This window comes from Canis aureus, chromosome 14 (genome assembly GCF_053574225.1).
Source record: "Canis aureus isolate CA01 chromosome 14, VMU_Caureus_v.1.0, whole genome shotgun sequence".
Lineage (NCBI taxonomy): Eukaryota > Metazoa > Chordata > Mammalia > Carnivora > Canidae > Canis > Canis aureus.
Window position 1 is genome coordinate 63,795,953 of NC_135624.1, and position 12,393 is coordinate 63,808,345.

General features: G+C 38.8%; 1 pseudogene; it reads right to left on the bottom strand.

Annotated features, from left to right (window-relative positions):
* Positions 1-511: 511 nt before the first annotated feature.
* LOC144283041 (splicing factor 3B subunit 4 pseudogene) lies at positions 512-10,264 on the bottom strand (annotated as a pseudogene).
* Positions 10,265-12,393: the final 2,129 nt, after the last annotated feature.

The window sequence follows — 12,393 nt, forward strand, 5'->3', positions numbered from 1 at the left end:
CACAAAGAGAAATCCACTGGTTAAAACAGTTACTATATACAGAACTTCCAACCATTTTTTAAATGTGTGTGTGCCACTTGTCAATATGAATAGAAACCAAGGAACAGCAAAAAGTTGTAGAAAGTTTGCTTTGTGAAAGAAGAGACAGAAATAAACAAATAGACAATGTAAATACGGAGGAACAGTAATACTGCAGAGAACTTCAGAAGACAAAACAAAATTAATTTTATTTATTTATTTATTTATTTATTTATTTATTTATTTATTTATTTATAAAGAAGGAGTTTAGTTTTATTTTCTCTGTGCATTTGCAAAACACTTAGGACCAACATAGAAACAATAATAAAACCTCCTGTGACAATTACACTAAAAAAAAAAAAAAAAAAAAAAAAAAAAAACCTGAGAAGGTTTAGTGCCTTAGCTCTAGGGAGCTATAGCAAATCTGATTGGCCCAAGGAATTGAAAAGATATTAGGAAGATAAGACGGAACAGGAGGTGAGAGAATTAGAAATTACTGAGGAAGAGGGCCTCGGAGTGGGCCACGAGGGGGAACTGGAGGCCCCGGGGGTGGGTCTGGGTGGAGGCAGGGGCCCCCACTGGCAGCCGTAGGGTGGGGGTCATGGAGGCCCAGTGTATCCACGAGGAGGCATTAGTGGAGGAGGTCCAAGTATCCCATGTGGAGGCATGGGACCTGGGTGACCCATGGGAGATCCAAAAGGAGGCCCTGGAGCGGGCATGCGCATCAGAGGAGGGCCAGATGAGGCATTCCAGGTGGTGGTCGGGGTGGTGGCTGCCCCCCCCGAGCCTGGGGGCCCAGCATGTGGGTGTCCTAGGCCAGGAGGGCCGTGGTGGGCCGACTGCAACTGAGACATCCCTAGATGGGGCGTCCCACTCTGGGAATGGGCGAGGCTGCGAGTGTCCATGTCCAGGACGTCTGCCCCTGGGGTTCCTGCTGATGGTGGACCGTGTCCTCCAGCCCCAGGAGGCATAGGTGGCGGGGGCATGGCTGGGGGTATCCCAGGTGGAAGGGCTCCAGGAGGCGGCACTGGGGGTGGGAAGGACCCAGGAGGAGGCATGCCTGGTGGAGGGAGCCCAGACCCCAACGATGATACGACAGGATTGGGGGCGGAAGGTGGAGGGGGCGCATCTGCAAACAGCTGGTGAGGGCGGTCAGCCTGGGAGAGGGGTCCTGGGCCGCTGGAAGTCGGCAGCTGCCGCGCCTTGAAGGCACAGGACACGGGGATGGGGCGGCCTCGGAGACCCTGCGCGTTCAGGGCCTCAATAGCTGCATCCGAAGCGTCAAGTGAAGCAAAATTAATAAAGGCATAACCTTTGGAGTTGCCTGTATCAGGCTCCCGCATAATCTTAGGGGTTTGTAAGATGACCCCGAAGGCGCTGAAAGTATCATAAGAAAGATGCTACTTTCATAAAACTAGAGCAGGATAAAATGAAAAGATAAAAGAGAACAAGAAGGATCTCCTGAAAAATTAAGATGTAATGGCTGAAAAAAATCAATTAGACAAAAATCTCTCAGTATAACAAAAAGTAAAAGAAAATGGGGGAGAAGCAGCTTAAAGGAGCAGTCAACTGATTGCTGTTCTAGGAAGAAATACTAAACAGAAAGGAGGAATATAACAAATATATAATATCAAAGCTGATGTATAGCAGATTTCTAGGTCAAAAGGGCACTTTGAATGCTTTTCAAAATGAATGCAAGACTCATACTAAGGCACATAGGTATTGCACTGCAATATGCTTGGGAAAAAGAGAAAATATGGTAAATTTCCAAAAAGAAAATTTAGATTACTTTCAAAGAGGAAGTACTCAAAGTGTCACTGAATTTCTTAAGGCGACCTATTGCTTGAAGGCAATAGAGAAATAACTCTAAAATTTGAGAGAAAATTATTTCAAACTTAGAATTCTATACCTAACCAACTATCAATAAAACTGTTAACAGAATAAAGATTTTTAAGATGTCCAAGGATTCAAGAAATTTATCTCTCACATACTGTGAGAGAATTTCTTAAATTTATTTTAAGAAATTTATTGAGGAAGTTTTCTAGCAAAACAAAAGAAGAAACTTAAAGATTTAAGATATAAAATTTAAAGGAGTCATCACGTCCCAGGGTAACTCTTTTGCCAGAGGCCTAGCATGTATTCAAATTGCAGTAAAATGCCAGAGGGCTCGGAAGGTTATTTCTCCCCATACCTCTAAGACATAGCATAATATTACTGATGGAGTTTTTAGAAATAAAAATGGAGAATAATTACAATAAAGATTTTACAAGAAGGAAAAAGAAGGCAATTTGAAACTTCAGGAAAAACATGTATCCAAGAAAGAAACGTCTGTTTCTTCAGTGAACAATATTTATATGCAAATATTATTTATAAACTTATTTAAAATACAACCAATAGTGTGCTGGTAAACATTTAACAAATTACTAAAATACACATATATCTACATACATACATAATTTATGATAACTTTTACTTGTATAAAGGATATATATGTAGCCCACCATTTACAAATAACAAAATAGACAAGACTCTTCACAGTAAGTTCTATAAAGTCATTGATTCTCACATTGTGCTTTTGTTGAGTTTTGCTGAATTCTTGGAACCATAGCTAACTTATGGTTGTGATGACAAATAAATATACTTCTGATATGTATGTTGAATTTTCTTTTATCTTAACAAGTAAGAAAAATGAGGGGTACCTGGGTGGTCCACTCGCTAAGCATCCAACTCTTGAGTCTGGCTCAGGTCATGATCTCAGGGCGGTGAGATCAAACCCTGCATCAGACTGTGCTGAGTGTGGAATCTGCTTGAGATTCCCTCTCACTCTCCCTCTGCCCCTCCTGCTTGTGCTCTCTCTGTTTCTGAAATAAATAAAATAACTCTTTAAAAAAAAGTAAGAAAAATGAAACAATGAAGACATATGTCAGAACTGCACTCATTTGCTAATGACACAAACAACTTCTTTGCTGAAATGAATACCGGAAAAGTACTCCTTCATTTTTTGTTCTGTTCACGATGTAATGGCTAGATATGTAATATACTTTAAGTTATACCTAAATTATTAAGCTTGTCTCCATTATTTTCCTGAGTCTAAAGTCTAGACAATTAACCAACCAATAAATCAAAGCCCAGATTTGTAATCTGCTGATTTCAACAGTGAAATGCTTCCACCATCATCAATATCAAGCTATCAATGTGCCACTGAACACGGAGTTGGGAAGCTACAGGTGGTAGCATAGCATTGTATAGTATTTCTACCATACAGTTACATTAAATGTAAGTAACTTCAACAGCATAGATAATAGTAAAATGTAGTAACATAATTAGGAACTTTAAATTTTGATGTTCATTACTTTTTAAAAAATATTTATTCATTTATTTGAGAGAGAAAAAAAGAGAGAGAGCTAGGGAAGAGGCAGAGGAAAAGAATATCCAAGCAGACTCCTGCTAAGCACAGAGGCTGACTCCGGGCTCAATCTCATGACCTAAGAGATCAGGACCTGAGCTGAAACCAAGTCAGATGCTTAACCAACTGGGCCACCCAGGCGCCCCTCATTATCTTTACTTTTAATATAATTTATTTAGTTATAAGTTCATGTAATTTAATTTTTAATAATGGCTATATTTAACACTTAATTGGCTTGTAAAATTCCTAAAACAATTAGCTTTTGCAAGTTGGCACAAGTAGGCTCCAACATACCCCTGGATATGGGGCTATTGTGTAGAGTGGGGGAAACTAGGTTGGAAGTGGTATAAAATAGAAAAATCTCCATTTCCCATAGTGTAAAGCAAAAATATCATGACTAAAGATGTTAAAGGCAAAAATATATTTTTCTAAAGATTTTTATATAGTCATTAAATTATTTAAATATGATTAGAGAGAGAAGGATTGGGAGGCTGAGTAGTTGTAGGGCAAGACAAAGATTTTATTAGAGGTATTTCATTTAATATTTAACCCTGGGTATGCACTAAATTAATTATTTTTTAAATTAAATTTATTAAATTAACCCCTGGGTATATACTCTAAAATATTAATAAGAATAAAATAAATGCAAAATATGTATTTAATAATATAGACATTTTGAAGTAGTGTGAGATGGTATTATTTCTCATGGTAAATGGTCTTATATACTGTTCCAGATGTTTTGTGTCAAATCATTATTTAGGTCTAAAATTTGATATAACTTTTGGATATTTTTGACTGAGCCGTTTTGAAGTGGTATTTAAAATTTTGCCAATTTTTGGTTGATAGTGTCAATTGGGACAAATTTGAGATGTTTCTACTCTGACTGTGTAATTTGCTGCTTTCTTTTGGCAGTCACTGAGCTCTTATGGTTTTAGGCCGTTGTTGGCTCACTAAGATTTTAATTAGGCAGCTGAGTCCCATATGTTGTATGCACTGCTTTAATTTCACTAGCATGTTTATTTGTGTGGTTGTGGCATTTTAACCCCCTGCTTTCCCAGAGGACATACAGACAGTCTGGTAATTTGATATATGATGTAACCATAGGACACATACCAGTTCATCAAATGTCCTAAGCCTACCTACAACTTTAAAACCTGTCTGGAAAGTGAGTACATAGTAAATTCTGTTCATTGTCTTTTATCAGGTCAGTTGATTTTGTTTCTTTTTTTTTATTCTCATTTCCACACTAATTTTCATTACAACCTTTCAGTTTTGGGTTATTGCATTGGCCTCCTAACTCATCTTTCTACCTTCAAATTCCACTGTTCAATCCATCTTGGATAGCATCAATAAACTAATTTTCCAAAAGTATCACTTTAGTGTCTCTACCCTTCTCAAATATCATTTAAAAAAAAAAGATTTTATTTATTTATTCATGAGAAACACAGAGAGAGAGAGAGGCAGAGGGAGAAGCAGGCTCCATGCAAGCAGCCAGATGCGGGACTCGATCCTGGGTCTCCAGGATTACCCTGGGCTGAAGGTGGTGCTAACTACATAAAGAAATATATATATTTTTAGGTAAAAAAGAAAATAAGTTTCTCATATACCGATTGATACAAAAACTGCCTTTCAGACTGTATGTCACATGATCATACCACTCACCACTCACGATACCTGAGATATCTTGAAGTAATTAAGTTTCAAAGTAGAGTATAGCAGTTGTTCCCTTATTTTTTGGGTTAACTTCCAGCATATTTTGATGTTTTTCTATTTAGAGGCATCTAGTTATGATTTATTGATTGTATGGTTTCATGAATATGAAAGAGGCTTAAGAAGATTTAGGAAAGAAAGCAGATTGAAGAGAATGGTAACTGCACGTGTAAGAGAACAACAAAAAAAAGGTCAAGGGGCAGCCCGGGTGGCTCAGCAGTTTAGAGCCGCCTTCAGCCCAGGGCCTGTTACTAGAGACCCGGAATCGAGTCCCATGTCAGGCTCCCTGCATGGAGCCTGCTTCTCCCTCTGCCTGTGTCTCTGTTTCTCTCTCTCTGTCTGTGTCTCTCATGAATAAATAAATAAAATCTTAAAAAAAAAAAAAAGTCAAGCTATTACTTCAATTCTTAATATGGCTTTGTAAGCCATATTATGTAGTAAAAATAGTGCAGCTAATAAGATCTGACAACAATTTGATCGAAAAGATTCAAAATTACTGAAATGACAATTTGAAACAAAAATTCATATCCTTATATTTAACAATACATTTCACTTTAAGCGTTTATTGTATTTGAGATTTTAGTTAGTGATAGTACAAAGCCATTAAATTAGCAAGATGTGTAAACTGTGCACCTAAAAAGGACATATTCCAATTTTGTGGAGCTTGAACTTCAGTTAGTTTTGGAGGATTCTTTAAGGAAAAAAACACAAAATGGTAAATGCAAAGTCAAGAGTGAAAGTGAACATTTATTTAGAATGAGAAGAAATCACAACAAATTACTCAGCTTAAAAAGCAGAAAATACCACAAACAACATAAAATCCGGAAAAATAACAGCGTTTTTATAGATGAACTGCTGACATGCCTCTATAATAGCGTCTTACTATCTTTTTAGCTACATCTTCTTTGAATACCCTTTTGTAAGACAATTACTTTGTAGTATTTTCTAAAGACAAAATAGAAGGGTACTCATACTTTAGCATAAGTGATCAAAACTTGTTTTTATTATCAATAATTTGCTACTAATAGTGTTACACAGATTTTTAGGACTGTAGTCAAATTTGGAGAAACTTTTATGTGAATGTTTGGGCTGCAAGATTTTGGGGAGGTTAATATTTTGTCACGTAGGAAAGACTAACTTGAAATGCTCTCTGAACCAATAATACCAACTGATCAGAGCAAATTCAAATGCTTTTTAAAAAAATGCCCTCATGTTGCAGTGAGCTACATAACTGTATAATCAAATTATTCTTATGCTATATATTTTGGCCTATTAAACAAACAAATATGTAGGAGTTCAGTTATAGGAACACCTGTTCTTTAATTGTTTTGCTAAATAATTGTTTATTATTTTGTATAGCAAAACAATAAAAACCACTTTATCTGGTCCTTCCAGATTTCATCAGGACAAGATACATGCAATAGACTCTGATAGATGGCAGACATAAACTGTGTGACTTCACACATAGACATACCGATTGTAGTATTGCTATACAATCAGTGCCTCACAAACACAAGAATTATAACAAATTCTGTTTCATGTGAATACAATAAAGAGAAAACAAAAACCTATGATTTGTTTAAAAATGAATATGGTGACAGAAGAATTTCTAATGAGAACCCAATGGTTTGCTTATAATGTTACATATCTGATGACTGGAAGAATTTTTCACAGATAAGCTTCTGGTTCCAGAATTTCACACATTGTTTCTCTTCACTTCCACATATTTTTGACACTGGGTGACACTGGCCATAGAAGAGATTCATATTGTTATATGACCTCTGATTGTGCACGTCACATCACAACCACATATGAGTCAGTAGAGTGGGCAGGAACATTCCTGGAAGGCACCTTCTACTGGGTTGGCTAGTGACCACCTAACTACACATGGAAGAGCTTAAGAATCACATAAAGACGTCCCACTAAACCCAAGCTAAATGTATTCCCAATTCTACTTCCCCTTATTCAGATCCCAAAAATGGTTGCATCCACCTATATTCCCTCTAGCACAAAGGACATGTAATAGAAAAATCAGTGTGGAAAAGAACATTGTCTTAGTTACAGCCAAAATATCTTACCTTTACCTCACCTCTGCAACCTTTTTAGATATATACATTGTGGGGGAAAAGCTCATGCAGGTGCACAGTCCTGCACTTAAGCTTTGTGAGCATTATGGTCTCTAACTTCAAAAAATGAAGTCAAGTGGCTACTAATATTTTAATTGTATTTAAAGCATTTGACACTTAACAAAATATAGAATGTTGCTGAGCTTAATGATAAATTCTTTTGCAATTCCTTCTTTATTTAAGAGTAAAGAAAAAATCCACTGGATATCTTTTGACATCTATGTCAGCCACTAAAGTCAATTATCAAAATAAAATGTGTAGAGCCAGATTTTGAATTGCTATGTCATAAAGTGTTATTCAAAGATTAACAAAAAGGGGGGATCCCTGGGTGGCTCAGTGGTTCGGCGCCTGCCTTTGGCCCAGGGCACCATCCTGGAGTCCCGGGATCGAGTTCCGCGTCGGGCTCCCGGCATGGAGCCTGCTTCTCCCTCTGCCTGTGTCTCTGCCTCTCTCTCTCTCTCTCTCTCTCTATATCATGAATAAATAAATAAAGTCTTAAAAAAAAAACAAAGATTAACAAAAAGGGTATTAAATCATATTGCTCTTTAAAAATGTTTTTTCACAGATGACGTAAAGGATTTTATATCATAAAAAACAAAGAATAAAAATATTAAAATATTATTTCATTATTTAAAATATATAAAAGTACAAAATATAGATTTCTTATACATATGTGTATAGATATACATATGTATGTACATGTGCGCATACATACACACATATTGGGGAGTGTGCTCAAAAATCTTTACATGGGGCTGAGACCCAGTGGCTCAGCGGTTTAGCGCCGCCTTCAGCCCAGGGCCTGATCCTGGAGACCTGGGATGGAGTCCCACGTCGGGCTCCCTGCATGGGGCCTACTTCTCCCTCTGCCTGTGTCTCTGCCTCCCTCTCTCTCTCTCTGTATCTCTCATTAATAAATAAATTAAAAAAATCTTTTCTAATAAGATGTACAATTCCAAATACCTGGGTATCATTGAATTAGGCATTAATGACCCTCAAAATTTGGCTCCAAAGGACTCCATCTCTTGAGCTAGGCTGAATTAATTATTCCTAGTCCCTAAAACAAGCCTTTATTTTCCTACCCCACTGCCATTATCCAGGTAAATCCTACCTCAGCTTCCAACTTGGAATATTTCCTTTTTTTTATGGCCAGCTCAAATCTTATCTATCTTCAAGGATCTGTTTTTTTAAAGCTTCCCTTGACGTTTTCAGTTTTCAGAGTTCTCTAATTTTGTTAAATGAATAATACTATTTTTAAAAGATTTATGTGGGATCCCTGAGTGTCTCAGTGGTTTGGCACCTGCGTTTGGCCCAGGGTGTGATCCTGGAGTCCCGGGATCGAGTCCCACATCGGGCTTCCTGCTTGGAGCCTGCTTCTCCCTCTGCCTGTGTCTCTGCCTCTCTCTCTCTGTGTCTCTCATGAATAAATAAATAAAATCTTTTAAAAAATAAAAGATTTATGTATTTATTTGAGAGAGAGAGAGAGAGACTATGGGGCAGAAGGGGAGAAAGAGTGAGAATCCCAAGCAGTCTCTGCATTGAGTGCAGGTCTGACACAGGGTCAGTCTCACAACCCTGAGATCATGACCTGAGCCAAAATCAAGAGTCGGATGCATAACCAACTGAGCCTCCCAGGTGCTCCTTATATTTACTGTTTTAATATGTTGTTAGCGCTAAGTGATAGCACACTGTAAGGCTTCTCTTTTATTGTATTATTTGTTTTAATGCAATGTAAATCATACTTTACAGCTTCTCAAAGGCAAAGGCTCCCTCTTATACTTTTGTATCCCTACAGCACCTAACACAAGCCTATGCAAATAATAGTTACCCTATGAAGATCTGTACAATCAGTACCTTTTTTGGAAAAAAATCAAGTTAAGGGGAGATATCTTTGGAGTTCATGAAACCCTCTTTGTGGGGGGGGCTATGTGTGAAGGCAGTCATAATGACAGCCTTTTTCTTCCCAGTGACACACTGGGAGAAAGTTCTTCCCTTTATACATCTATCCTGGCTGAGAACATCGTCCTCAGGATGAATATTAAGTGAGGCGTATACACTAAAATCTCAAACTATGACACTAAAGGGAAAGAATGGCTTCATTTAGAGTCCCGATGTGATTAGCATATTCTCTCTCCAAATGAGATAATTTTATCTTCTCCACCGCTTACTTTTCTTATTCATCAAAAGACCATATTCACTAACAATGGCAGATGGGAGGGTGGGGGTGTGTCTGTCCATCTCCCGCTAGTTTGGCATCTCTGTGGACGGAAAACAAACTGATAAAAAAAGAAAAAAATTCTGAGTTCCTTGTGAGCATCCTAGTGGAAGCTCCTCTGTGTTTTCCTTTCCAGAAGGGCACTGTACCTGTCCCTCTGTAGACGTTGCTTCTTTTTTAACAGCAGAGGTCCTCCTTGCTCAGCAGTCCTCCGGGATGGAGCAGCTACTCATCCTAAAGGCGTGAGAGAGTTGGGAACTGCATGACTTAGACGGATTATTAAAAAGCCATTGTTAGTGCTGTAACTGGGTTTATGATGTTTTTTCATCTCGACACCTGCCGACATCTGAAGGTTCTGATTAACTGTCAATCAGGGCAGAACGCTCAGCATCGTGCCTGGAATTACTATGTGGAAGTATATGCAAATTGATCAGGTTAAAGCTAAGAAAGAATCTGTACTTTAGAGAATGAAAAGCTATATTAATCCAGGATTATCAAGCACTGGTAAATGTATTATCGACTTTGTCATGACCCCAGATAGAATAATACTGTGATCTAGAGCCCAGATTTCCCGGACACCGGTAAAACACGCTGGCTCTGGCCTGAGTAGTTCTATTGGAATCTACAAGGAGTAGAAAGAACCAAGCCCCACTCCCCCTAATCGAGTATGTCTGGGGTCCCATGCCCATGAGATTGGGACAAGCTCTACCCTGTGCCACCCACCTTTTCCCATCTGTATCCATCTCCTACTGTGTTATCAGATGCTCCAGATGGAGCTTCCTGTGCCATTGTTAATTATTATTATTATTTTTATCTCTTCAACCCATAATGTCTCTAAATCTCCTGGCACTGCAACTGTTGTCTTTGTTGGAAAGAGATGATAGCCTTCTGAGACGGTGATGGTGGTATTTCTTTGTAAGCTCTCAGGAGCAATGTGGATACTATTCAAGTTTTAGAAAATAATAATTATGTCCTGACACTTTTAAAAAGTGAGTTTCTTTGTAATTAGTTCTAGTATTTAGGATTGCTTTGAAATTCACTAGGGTTTTTCCTTTAAACAAGACGAAAAGATTCAGCTTATTTCTCTTGTTTGGGATCCTTTGGGATGAAAAGCACTAAAGAAATGTAAGCTATTATTAATCCGCCCCTTCTCCAGGCACATGTCAACGGGGGCTCTAAAATGTATATCAGCTGACGATATATCTTGGTTCAAAGGAGGCTGCAAAATTATTTTTAAGCATGTACTTTGAATTTGCCCAAAGCCTGTCTATTTCCATGGCAATGGAAGTGGCATCCTGTGGCTAAGGCTCCTGTTGGTTTTAGCAGTTACAGCAGGTTCAGCTGGATGGATGCTACCTCCTGGATAATGCCTAGTGCTTTTCTAGAAGTGGTTTGTATAGAAAGGTTGGGGAGTGGGGTTGGTTCTGCTTGGATGCAGGGGGATGAACAGATCTTGCATATTTCCTCCAAAACTTTGCATCCTATAATATGGACTGTTGATGATTGCTCTCTCTTTTGCAGTTGTTCACAGCTCTTGCATAGTGAGAAGAAAAGGAAATCCTCATGTCTTGTCCCACATAGCTTTACCAGTTGTATGCCTAGTTGGAATTTTTATTTTTTTAAAGATTTTATTTATTTATTCACGAGAGACACAGAGAGAGGCAGAGACACAGGCAGAGGGAGAAGCAGGCTCCCTGTGGGGAGCCCCATGCGGGACTCAAACCACTGAGAGCAGATGGGATCACACCCTGAGCCCAAAGCAGACGCTCAGCCACTGAGCCACCCAGGTCTCCCTAGCTGGAATTTTTAAATAATACTTCCTTTACCATCGTTGCTTCATAGCTGGTGTTGACTGACCCCAACCAACCAGAAGTCATGGTCTCTGCTACCACTGTCCTCCGTGGGCCATGCAGCACCTGCATGTGTGTACTGGTGTGTTGGGCACTGCAGACAGAGACAGCTCGAGACCACTGCGGCGCAGGTGGACGTGTGGTGTGGAGAATGTGGTGGTAAGAGTGAGCTCCGAACCCCGTGGCAGTGGACGAGGCTAGAGATTTGTATCACTTGCCAGTTACAGTAATTTGCTTGTTGAACTTCCATGTTTACCACAATGGTATCTGTCGAAATTTGGGCTGTTCTCATTTGGAAATGAGTGAGAGCAGCAGAGCCCTTTCGAGGTCCCTGCCCTGGAACTTCTCAGGCAGAAGTTTTGGAGCCTGAGATTAGTAGCCCGGGAAGCAACGAGATGTCCTCTCTCCCACTTGGACTCTATTTTCCAGGTAGCTCGGTGAGGCTGTCTTCACAGCGTGCTTCAGTTACCCATTCTCCCTGAAACTCAGTTGAAACAACGATCATTTATTTGCTTAAGATTCTTCAGTCTTTTACTCTCTTTGCTTTTTGGCTTTTGAGGATTTTATTAATGTATCCTCAGGCTCAGAGATTCTTTCCTCAATTGTGTCCAGTCTACTAATAAGCCCATCATCAAAATAATTCTTTGTTTTGCTGACAGTAGGTTTTTCTTGTTTTTTTTTTTTTTGTTTTTGTTTTTGTTTTGTTTAAATCTCAGCATTTCTTTTGGTTCTTTCTTAGGATTTCCATCTCTCTGCTTACATTGCCCATCTGGTTTGCATGCTGTCCACTTTATCCATTAGAGCCCTTAACATCTTACTCATCATTGTTTTAAATTCCATGTCTAATAATTCTAACATCCCTGTTTCTGATGATGACTCTGTCTCTTCAAAATGTTTTTTTTTCCCTTCTGGTGTGCTTTGTATTATTATTTTTTTAAATAGCTGGGCATGATATACTGGGTAAAAGAAACTGCTGTAAATAGGACTTTAGTAATGTGGTGGTGAAGTATAAGGTCAGGAGGAAGCATTCTAATGATCCTATGATTCTGTGTTTGGGTCCAATCTTTC